This window comes from Malaclemys terrapin, chromosome 12 (genome assembly GCF_027887155.1).
Source record: "Malaclemys terrapin pileata isolate rMalTer1 chromosome 12, rMalTer1.hap1, whole genome shotgun sequence".
In the NCBI taxonomy this organism is placed as follows: domain Eukaryota; kingdom Metazoa; phylum Chordata; order Testudines; family Emydidae; genus Malaclemys; species Malaclemys terrapin.
The window spans coordinates 4,572,674-4,582,387 of NC_071516.1; the positions used below are offsets into that span (position 1 = coordinate 4,572,674).

A 9,714-nucleotide genomic window follows, 5' to 3' on the forward strand; every position below is an offset into this window, starting at 1 on the left:
TGCCATCAGCTAAGGGGCAAATATTTTGTTCTCTCGATGGACATCACACTCCAAATGTTTCCTGGTTTGTGTTGTTTATTGTAGGGTTGCTTGTTTGTATTTACTATTTACTTATGCTTAGGTATTTGTTTTGCTCTTGGGTTTACTTGGGCAAGCTGCTCCTTTGTACTTATTGGACCCAACTCTACCCTCAATTACACACATCTACACCAGGAGTCCACTGAAGTCACTGGAGTGATACCAGAATCAGACCCACTGTGCACATCACAGTTTTGTAAATAACAGCCCCTAGCTCTTATCTTCAGTAGATCTCAAAGCTCTTTACAAAGGAGGCATCATTAGCCCCATTTTACAGATGGGGAAACTGAGGCACAGAGGGGTGAGGTGATTTGCCTAAGGTCACCCAGCAGGCCAGTTGCAGAGCCAGGACGAGAACGTGCATCGCTCCTGAGTCCCAGTCCAGTGTTCTACCCACTAGGCCGCACTCTTGCCTAGAGACCTTCAACTACAAGCACCTAAAAATTCAGACGTGCTTTTGCAGTTATTATTCATACTCTGCAAGTCTGCATTGCTGTGAAATTAAACATCGGTATAGCCCTGTAAATGCAGATGGTCCTTTACAGAACCCATGCTCCCTTCCCCCCAGAACTTACAGTCCAAACCGGCCAAGCCAAAGATGGGGCACATGTTCAGGAGAGGAAGGGATGCTCTGTGATCCCCAAACACCACAGCACCCATGTGTCTTGTCCCCTGGCTCCTGGCACAAACACCAGTCTCCCACCTCCATCTCTAAATACTCAATACCCCTCCATGCCTAACTGCTGCCTGCTCGGGTCCCCAACCAGCCTGTAGAAGCTGGGGCACCTGTGAGGAGTGGGGCATTTGTGGGGAGGTGCCACATTCCCCCTTATTCTGCGGCAGCAGGGCTCCCATCAGAGTCTTGCTCCCATGGTGCCTGAGTGGCCTCCTTCCGGTGGGAGGGAGAGGTTCAGAGCAGGGAGGGGAAGGTCACAAAGGCTCAGCGTTACCTGATATGGGGAAACCCCCTGGATCTGAAGGGGCCAGATGCCAAGGACAGCAGCCCTCTCCCTGAGCCCACCTAGCCCCATCCCCACACAGCCTCGGAGCTCCACACACCAGCAGCTTCCCCAGAGCTGCGGGAGGGGGAGGGAGGGAGGCTGGCTGCTGGGGCTCCCTCTGACAAAGCGTCCCCACGTAGCAGCGAGGCAGTTTCCCATCCTCTGCAGGATGTGCATATGTTGAAGGTGCAACCAATTACGCTCATTCATTCAGTCCAGCGGCACAGCTAAGGAACTGCCAAGTCAGCTCTGGTTTGTTCTTCAGTTAATATGGAGATATACCTATCTCATAGAGCTGGACGGGACCTTGAAAGGTCATTGAGTCCAGTCCTCTGCCTTCACAGGCGGACCAAGTACTGTCCCTGGCAGATTTTTGCCCCAAATCCCTAAATGGCCCCCTCAAGGATTGAACTCACAACCCTGGGTTTAGCCAACCAATGCTCAAGCCACTGAGCTATCCCTCCTCCCCAAACAATTAAACAGATCGGACGTTTCACCTCAGAACTTCCTACAAAATTCCTTTTTTTTGCATCAGTTTGCCTTAACTCGATTAACAAGAATCTACACGATGCTGGCCCTAATTACACACCAATAGACACACAGCTCAGCAAACCCAACTGGCCCATCTGAGCTGCCACAGCTCCCCCGCAGTTACGCGAAAAGAATGTTCATTGGTCTGTTCATCACGTGCTAAGGCCTCAACCCAAGTCCCATCCCAAGTAACGGCAAAGGTCTAGGGACCAGAATCATTTGGAATTCAGCTTGCGTGTAGGCACCTGCCCTTGCTGCTGCATGGGCCTCGTGGCGAGAGCATGAGACTGGGATTCAAGAGGTCTAGTCCCAACTCTGCTATTGGCCCGCTGGGTGACCCTGGGCAAGTCACTTTCCCTCACTGTGTGTCTGTTTCTCCAGAGATGACAATGACAACGGCCTTCTTTATCCAGTGCTTTGAGAACTACCGGTGAAATGCACTATAGGAGTGGGGGGAGGGACAGCTCAGTGGTTTGAGCATTGTGCCTGCTAAACTCAGGGTTGTGAGTTCAATCCTTGAGAGGGCCACTTAGGGATCTGGGGCAAAATCAGTACTTGGTCCTGCTAGTGAAGGCAGGGGGGCTGGACTCAATGACCTTCCAGTTCTATAAGATAGGTAGGTGTGTGTGTGTGTGTATACACAGAAGAGCTAGGGATTATTATTATCATATTGCACCATGCACATTATTCCAGGCAAACATTCCCACCGTGCTGCCCAATGTGCCAGATACAGGGTGACATTCTACTGCGGTGTCATGGGAAGGAAGGAGACATTTCAGGTGTTCTGCCTCCAAAGACGCTGGGCTGCGGAATCAACTGCAAAGCAACCAGCTCCTGCAAGCTCTCCATGCACGGAGTTGCCGTTGAAGTCTAGGCCAGGGCTACCAGGCACAGAGAGGTTGTGCAGAATTTTAAGAGGTGGCAAGGTGACTTTCATGGGACTCCTGGTGCAGGTCAGGACAGTGTGTGTGGTTTGTTCTGGGAGACGGGGTAACGTGCCGAGACTCTCCGACGTGTGGCTTGGTCGTGAGCACAGACACGAGGGTTAATCAGTCTCCAGATCAAAGGAGGAATTACAGCCTGGACTCTGCATTCTCTGGCATTTGGAGCTGAACAGAGGGAATCATTAGGTCAGCTCATTTAGCCACTGTGTCTGTTTGAGGTGTGTTTCTTAATTGTTATGATTTGTAGCCCAGCAGTGTCCGGAAGCCCCAACCAACATCAGGGCCTTATGGTGCTAGGCGCTGTACACACAGCCTGAGGCAGTCCTCGCTCCAAAGATCTTACAGCCCAAGCAGACAGGACTGACAAACGGTGGGAGAAAGGAAGCATTGTTATCTTCATTTTACAGAGGAGAAACTGAGGAATGGGGAATGACTGTGGCAGATCTGGGAATTTACTAGAGATCCCAAGTCCAGTGCCTTACCCAAAGAGCATCCTTGTCTGTGAGCAGCTTGCTATTCTGAACTGTATTGGTTATTAGAGATAATTATTCACAGGGATTTAATAAATAATTGATCCACAAAGTATGCCCTGTGACTTCCTGCACACAATGCATTCAATATTCTACTTTCGAGCCATGTTGATTAGCTTTGATTGGGCCCATAGGTCACATGGTATTGTTCCCGTTCCTTGACTGGATGAGCAGAACAGCTAGAATCCCATTTCTAGAGCAAATGCTCACATTAATAATTTAAAAGTTCCCTTTCCACAAATATTTTCTAATATCTGCTATTCCCTTGAAAATTCCTTCCAGTAAATTCATTCGCAGAAACGCAAACACAAAAAGGAAGGTCTCAGAGTAGCAGCCATGTTAGTCTGTATCTGCAAAAAGAACAGGAGTACTTGTGGCACCTTAGAGACTAACACATTTATTTGAGCATAAGCTTTCATGGACTAAAACCCACTTCATCGGATGCATGGAGTGGAAAATACAGTAGGAGTATATATATACATACATACACACACACACACACAGAACATGAAACAATGGGTATTACCATACACGCTAGAGTGATCAGTTACGGTGAGCTGGTAATAACCTTAACTGATCACTCTAGCGTGTATGGTAACACCCATTGTTTCATGTTCTCTGTGTGTGTGTGTATATATATATCCTCCTACTGTATTTTCCACTGCATGCATCCGATGAAGTGGGTTTTAGCCCACAAAAGCTTATGCTCAAATAAATTTGTTAGTCTCTAAGGTGCCACAAGGACTCCTGTTCTTTTTATAAAAAGGAAGAAAATTCAAAATACGAAGAGAGACTGTGGAGGTCTTCACCCAGCACAGGTTCAGATCAAACCCAGGACATCGTCTACATATAACTGCTTTGTGATTTAATTGATCTGGCTACACATGCATAAACATGCACACAGCACCTAACACAATGGGGTCCTGGTTCACGATTAGGATTTTAGGCGCTACGACAATACAAAATAATAAATACAACTACTACTAACGGTACTGACAAAGATCCAGTAGAAGACAACCTGACATGGCTATGCTCAACCTGCTAACACAATAAACCATAAAATTGCACATTCCTTACCAGACCAGGATAGCTCAGGTATACCATACTATTGCATATTTATAGTGTTTTAATGAGACATGCAATAGACCATAATACCTGTGTTTGTCGCATAAATCGAGTACATACTTAGACAATTTTTAATGAAGGGTCTATTATTTACTTGATAGACAGCAACATTTCCTTTGAAACCATTACATGGGAGACTGGGAGTCAGGACTCCTGGGTTCTTTTCTCTGTTCTCTCACTGTGTGAACTCTGAATGACACATGCTATGTAAGGAAACAGATGCAAGAGAGCGGTAGAGAAAATTTGAACTGAATCTAAGTCTGTGACTCAGGAACTCTCTTGGTTCTAACCACAGCCCCATCATGCACATATAGTGAAATTCACCCAAGGAATGGAGGTCCCATGAAAGACTCTCCAGGCATCATAGACATAGACTTTAAGGTCAGAAGGGGCCATTATGATCATCTAGTCTGACCTCCTGCACAACCCAGGCCACAGAATCTCACCCACCCACTCCTGTAATAAACCCCTAACCTATGTCTGAGCTACTGAAGTCCTCAAATCATGGTTTAAAGACTTCAAGGTGCAGAGAATCCTCCAGCAAGTGACCCGTGCCCCACGCTGCAGAGGAAGGTGAAAAACCCCCAGGGCCTCTGCCAATCTGCCCTGGAGGAAAATTCCTTCCCGACCCCAAATATGGCGATCAGCTAAACCCTGAGCATGTGGACAAGACTCACCAGCCAGACATCCAGGAAAGAATTCTCTGTAGTAACTCAGATCCCACCCCAGCTAACATCCCATCACAGGCCATTGGGCATATTTACCGCTAATAGTCGAAGATCAATTAATTGCCAAAAATAGGCTATCCCATCATACCATCCGCTTCATAAACTTATCAAGCTTAGTCTTGAAGCCAGATATGTCTTTTGCACCCCCTACTCCACTTGGAAGACTGTTCCAGAACTTCACTCCTCTGATGGTTAGAAACCTTCATCTAATTTCAAGTTTAAACATCCTGATGGCCAGTTTATATCCATTTGTTCTTGTGTCCACATTGGTACTGATCTTAAATAATTCCTCTCCCTCCCTGGTATATATCCCTCTGATATATTTAGAGAGAGCAATCATATCACATGGTCTCCTGTCAGGCTGCAGATGTGAGGTGTGAATGCCAGAGTGGGGCGTTTCACCCCCAGACATGGGAAGCAGCTACCAACACACAAGGACAACCTCCAGGCATTTGGGGGTCTTAGATGAAGAGCACCTGAAAACTCCCATTGACTTCAATAGGAATTGTGGGTACTTAGCACCTTTGAAAATCAGGCACTTTAAACAAACTCCTAATAATATCAGTTAAACCATGAGAGCCTGAGGAAGTTTGAGTATCGATGCCTCGAAAAACTTCACTTCCAAAAATTAAACCACAGCTTTTAAACAAAAAATGTACCTGTACCACCAAACCAACCACTTTGTTCACTCCATTTAATGCACACGCTCTCTTACAACAAACTTTTTTTTTGGGGGGGAAGAGGGCAGCTTAGAAAATCTCCAACATATTTTATGTTCCACCTAATTGCTTTTGACACCTTTCCTCCTAGCCTAAAATAATAACAAAATTACTTATATCTACATGGGGGCCAAATCTGGTACAACTTGATGGATTTAGTGGAGTCGCACCAGAGTAACAGAGCAGAAATCAACCCATCATATTTTAACCAAACTTCTCACTCTTTCATGGCACATGCTGGAACCAGGTGATCAATTACTTCCAACCTCTTTCCACCCTTTCCTTAGCTTTTGGTTGAAACCCTGTTGCGATTCACAATGGGGAGGAAGGGGGGAAATCGACAGATCTGAAATATAGCAGCGCTAGGAGTTCTGTTTATGACATTGGAACAAAGAAATTGACCCAGCGGACTCCCTGCAGTGGAGAAGAGATGGACCAGCCTTGTGATTTAGAGATCTCAGACCTAACTGCTACACAGGGAAGCTGAGTTCAAGTTTCCAGCGCTCTCCTGAGCAGCATGGGCCAGGAGATGCCAGCGAGGCTTTTAAAGCAGTGCATTCTACAATGCAATGTCTTTTATTCCAAAAACGAACTCTCTCTCACCAACACAAATGGCCAGATGAGGCGGAACAAGAGGGGAGCAAAGATTCAAAAAGCTCAATAGGACGGGGAGTCCCGATAATGCAGAGACCAAGGATGGGAGTGAGGAGAAAGCAAATGAGGGAGAGACTATTTACCAGAGGGCTCTGAAAAATCTAATTGTACAAGGTGACAAAATCTACATATATTTTTCAAACTTGCTTTCATGCAAACGTGTCTGGATAACATGAATTGGAGCTTGGAGAGTGTATCTCACTCTAATGCAGGACATATTCAACCCTGGCATAAGCTGGCACAAGTCCTATTAAAGTCCGTCGTGTTTTACACAGGTAAACCTGCTACCACCGTAACTTAACTTTTTCAGGCAATTTTTTCTCTGTCCTGTGAACTGATCTGGTGTCACTGGGTCCGGGGGGACCAGTGTTGACACATAGATATTGGCATTTCAAGGTAGCAGATAGGAAGTTGGCATGTTGCTTCCTGGAAATCTATGGCTATTTGAGTTAACATGACACTAACTGTAAGAGGGAAAACAGTGCTGTGCATAAAAACCCGTCCGTTTCCGCTCATCACTAAATATGCTGGGTCAAGTTAATGGAGTTACATCCACTGCCACCTGAATTTGGCCCTTACTATCTAACCCAGCATTTCCTGGCTTGATCCCCACTAGCTACTAATTGCCACGACCTATCAGTCCCCAGTGAGTCCACATGCCAATGGCCTGTAGGTCTTTAACAAATCCCTTTCCCCTGGCATACCAGCGTGACCTTCTCAGGTAAAGTGCTAATCATGGTGCAAAGGATACACCCGATGTGCAGCAGGCCAATATCCACTTGCTTTACTTATTATTAATCATTTATAAACTGCTGCAAATGTTCATGGCGTTGTTCAGGGGTAGGACGGTGCCAAAAAGGTCACAAATCCCTGCCCTGGAGAACGCAGAAGCTAACAGCACGAGGAGAGAGTCAGAAACAACAGCTAGCAGAAACCAATGGGCTAAACTGATGTTTGTTGTTCTTGTGAGTTTCTGACAATTCACTTTCCCTCAGTATTGATTATCGTTTCTTCTGGCTGTCGACGGGAACCAGGGCAACGCTCTGATGAATGGACTGAGCAGTTCCCTAGTTCCACAGCAATTTCTGTTAGTCTTTCTCCAAATCACGGGCTGATCCGCTAGTTGGTAACTTTCTTACAGAAATGTTCCGTGTTTTATACAGATATCCCGACGCTTTCTATAGGCACACGGCACTTAACCGACTAATTCCCTTCTTTCTCCAGCAGTGGAGGAACAACACGGCCACACAAAAGCTGCGCTGGAATTAAGGGCTGGTAGATTTTCCATGGATATCATTCAGTACTGCGGTTTGAAAGGACAGACCTAAGACCAGGTTAAAATGGGTGTCAATATGCCCATCTTTCATCACAATGCGTATGTGTGCACACACACGCACGCACACACACACAAAGCTTCTGATGGTTTAAAGTTTCTGTTTCAAACATATTAGATCCCGGCCCCCTGGCACCAAAGCTGATGGCAAAGCATGAAACCTAAAAGACATTAAACAGAATTAACCTAATCTGATTTATGGGATTCACAGCCCTGTCTGGCCTCCCTAGCCGACTGCCCACCTGGCATAGAAATCTCTGCCCCAGCCTATGTGAATGTTCGTGCAGCTGTAACGTCCCAGATCTGACCTCGCCTGCCCACGACAATGACAACCTGGAGAGAACGTCTCTGGGCTGGCTTTACAGAAGGCACAATTTAGCTGTAATGTTTCTGACCTAGCCCGTCCTATGAAAACATCCAGCCAGCTGCCATGTCCCTGCTGGGAGTGTTCAGCTGACAAAATGCCCCTACCATGCCCAGCCCATGTCAATGTCCAGTGGATATAACATCCCTGGTCTGGGCCATGGGAGTGGCCACCTGGAAGTACTGTCTCTGATCTGCTCCATCCTTATGGGTGCCCAGCCAGCTGTCATGTCCCTGTCTATGTCATTACCTGCCTGCATGCTTTGCCCTTTGCCTGACCTACCCCTCCCAGTGCCCACCTGGCTGTCATCCCCCTGGGTTCCCCATCTGGTGGCCACATGACTCACATGACCTTGGCCTGCCCTGCCCAGTTGTGTCCACCTGGCTGCCATGTGACCTGCCCAGGTGTGAGCTGAGCTCACCTGCCTGTACTCCGGCCCCCCTCTCCGGAGCTCAGCTGGCCGCAGGCCCCCCCGCCTTGCAGTCCCTCCCCCAGGCTAAGGTGTGGGCAGCAGGGGCCGCCCCACGTGGATGTCACCTGTCACTGCTGGGGGAGGCTGCAGTGAGACTCAGGGGAGCAACTTCCAAGCCCCCTTCTTTAAAGTGCCAACGCTGCAAAAAAAAGAAAAAAAAAGAAAAAGAAAAAAACCCTTGCACTCCCAGCCCCCCCCCCCCCCAGATCGCCTCCTCCGCCCCCTGGGTTTAATGTCCACCCTCCATTAAGAAAAAGGGAGGGGCGGTGGGGTTGGTTTTTTTTTTTTTTTTTTTTTTTTTTTCAAAAGGGAGGGGGCGAAAACTATTTTTATTTCTTGTGCCTGGGAAAAATAATTAAGGGGAGGAGGAAAAGGCAGTGAAGCAAAATGGCGACTTTTTTATGTAGAAGGAGGAGAGAGGGAGAGGGAGAGAGAAGGCAAGGGGGGGGGGAAGGAATCCCAGGCGCGCCGCGAAAGGAAGCAGCAAAACCCTCGGGAGGGGGCGACCGGGCCCGGGGAGGGGGCGACCGGGCGGAGTAAAAGCAGGGCCAAGGGTGGAAAAGGGCCGGGGGGGGCGGGGGAGAGGAGGAGGGTTGCCAAGGGGGGGGCTCCTTACCTCGGTGCTTGTGGCGAGCTCTCCAGGGCCCCCGCACGCACACACACACACGCGCGCTTGGAGCGGGCGAGGCGCCGCTGGCTCGTGCGCGATCCCCCGCGCCCCCCTTCCCGGCTACCTTTGACAGTTTTACGGTCGGGGAAGAGGGAAGCAACTTGCAACTCTCGCGTTATTATTTTAATACTGCAACAAGCCTCCGCTCGGAGACAGTGGGCTCGCCCCCCCCCCCTCCCCGGGCGCCTGGGTGGAGACGGGGGGGCTTGGAGAGGCGAGCGCGGGCACCCTGCGATGCGCCCAGGGCGCAGGAGGCAGGTGCGCCCGGGAGCAGCCCGCTTGGAAAGGTCCAAAGGTGGGAAGTGGACAGCGCTCGGGGCCCTCTTCTTGCAAACGTGGGGCCGGGCAGGGGGCAGAGGTGCAAGGCACCCGCTGCCTGGGCGCCCGAGGGCGCAGGGGACTGGAGCTGGCTGGCAGAGGGTGGCTCTGCCCAGGCCCCTTTGGATCAAGGGGATAGTCCAGCCTCCACCCCGGTGGTCCTCCCAGACTCTGGGTTTAATTTACAATGGGGCTGTGTGTTGTGGGTGCAAACAGACCCTGGTTCCCCACAGGTTTTCCCTCTACT

The 9,714-nt window shown here is 48.9% G+C and overlaps 1 protein-coding gene across 2 annotated transcripts in view; it reads right to left on the reverse strand.

The window, feature by feature from the left end:
• The window catches only part of LOC128847106 (zinc finger protein 512B-like), a 79,165-nt gene extending 69,985 nt beyond the window's left edge, over positions 1 to 9,180 (reverse strand). For both annotated transcript variants that reach the window (XM_054046443.1, XM_054046442.1), the window contains exon 1: positions 9,096 to 9,180. The gene's annotated coding sequence lies outside the window, so the exon portion shown is untranslated. The remainder of the gene's footprint in view (positions 1 to 9,095) is intronic.
• Between the last annotated feature and the right edge of the window lie 534 nt (positions 9,181 to 9,714).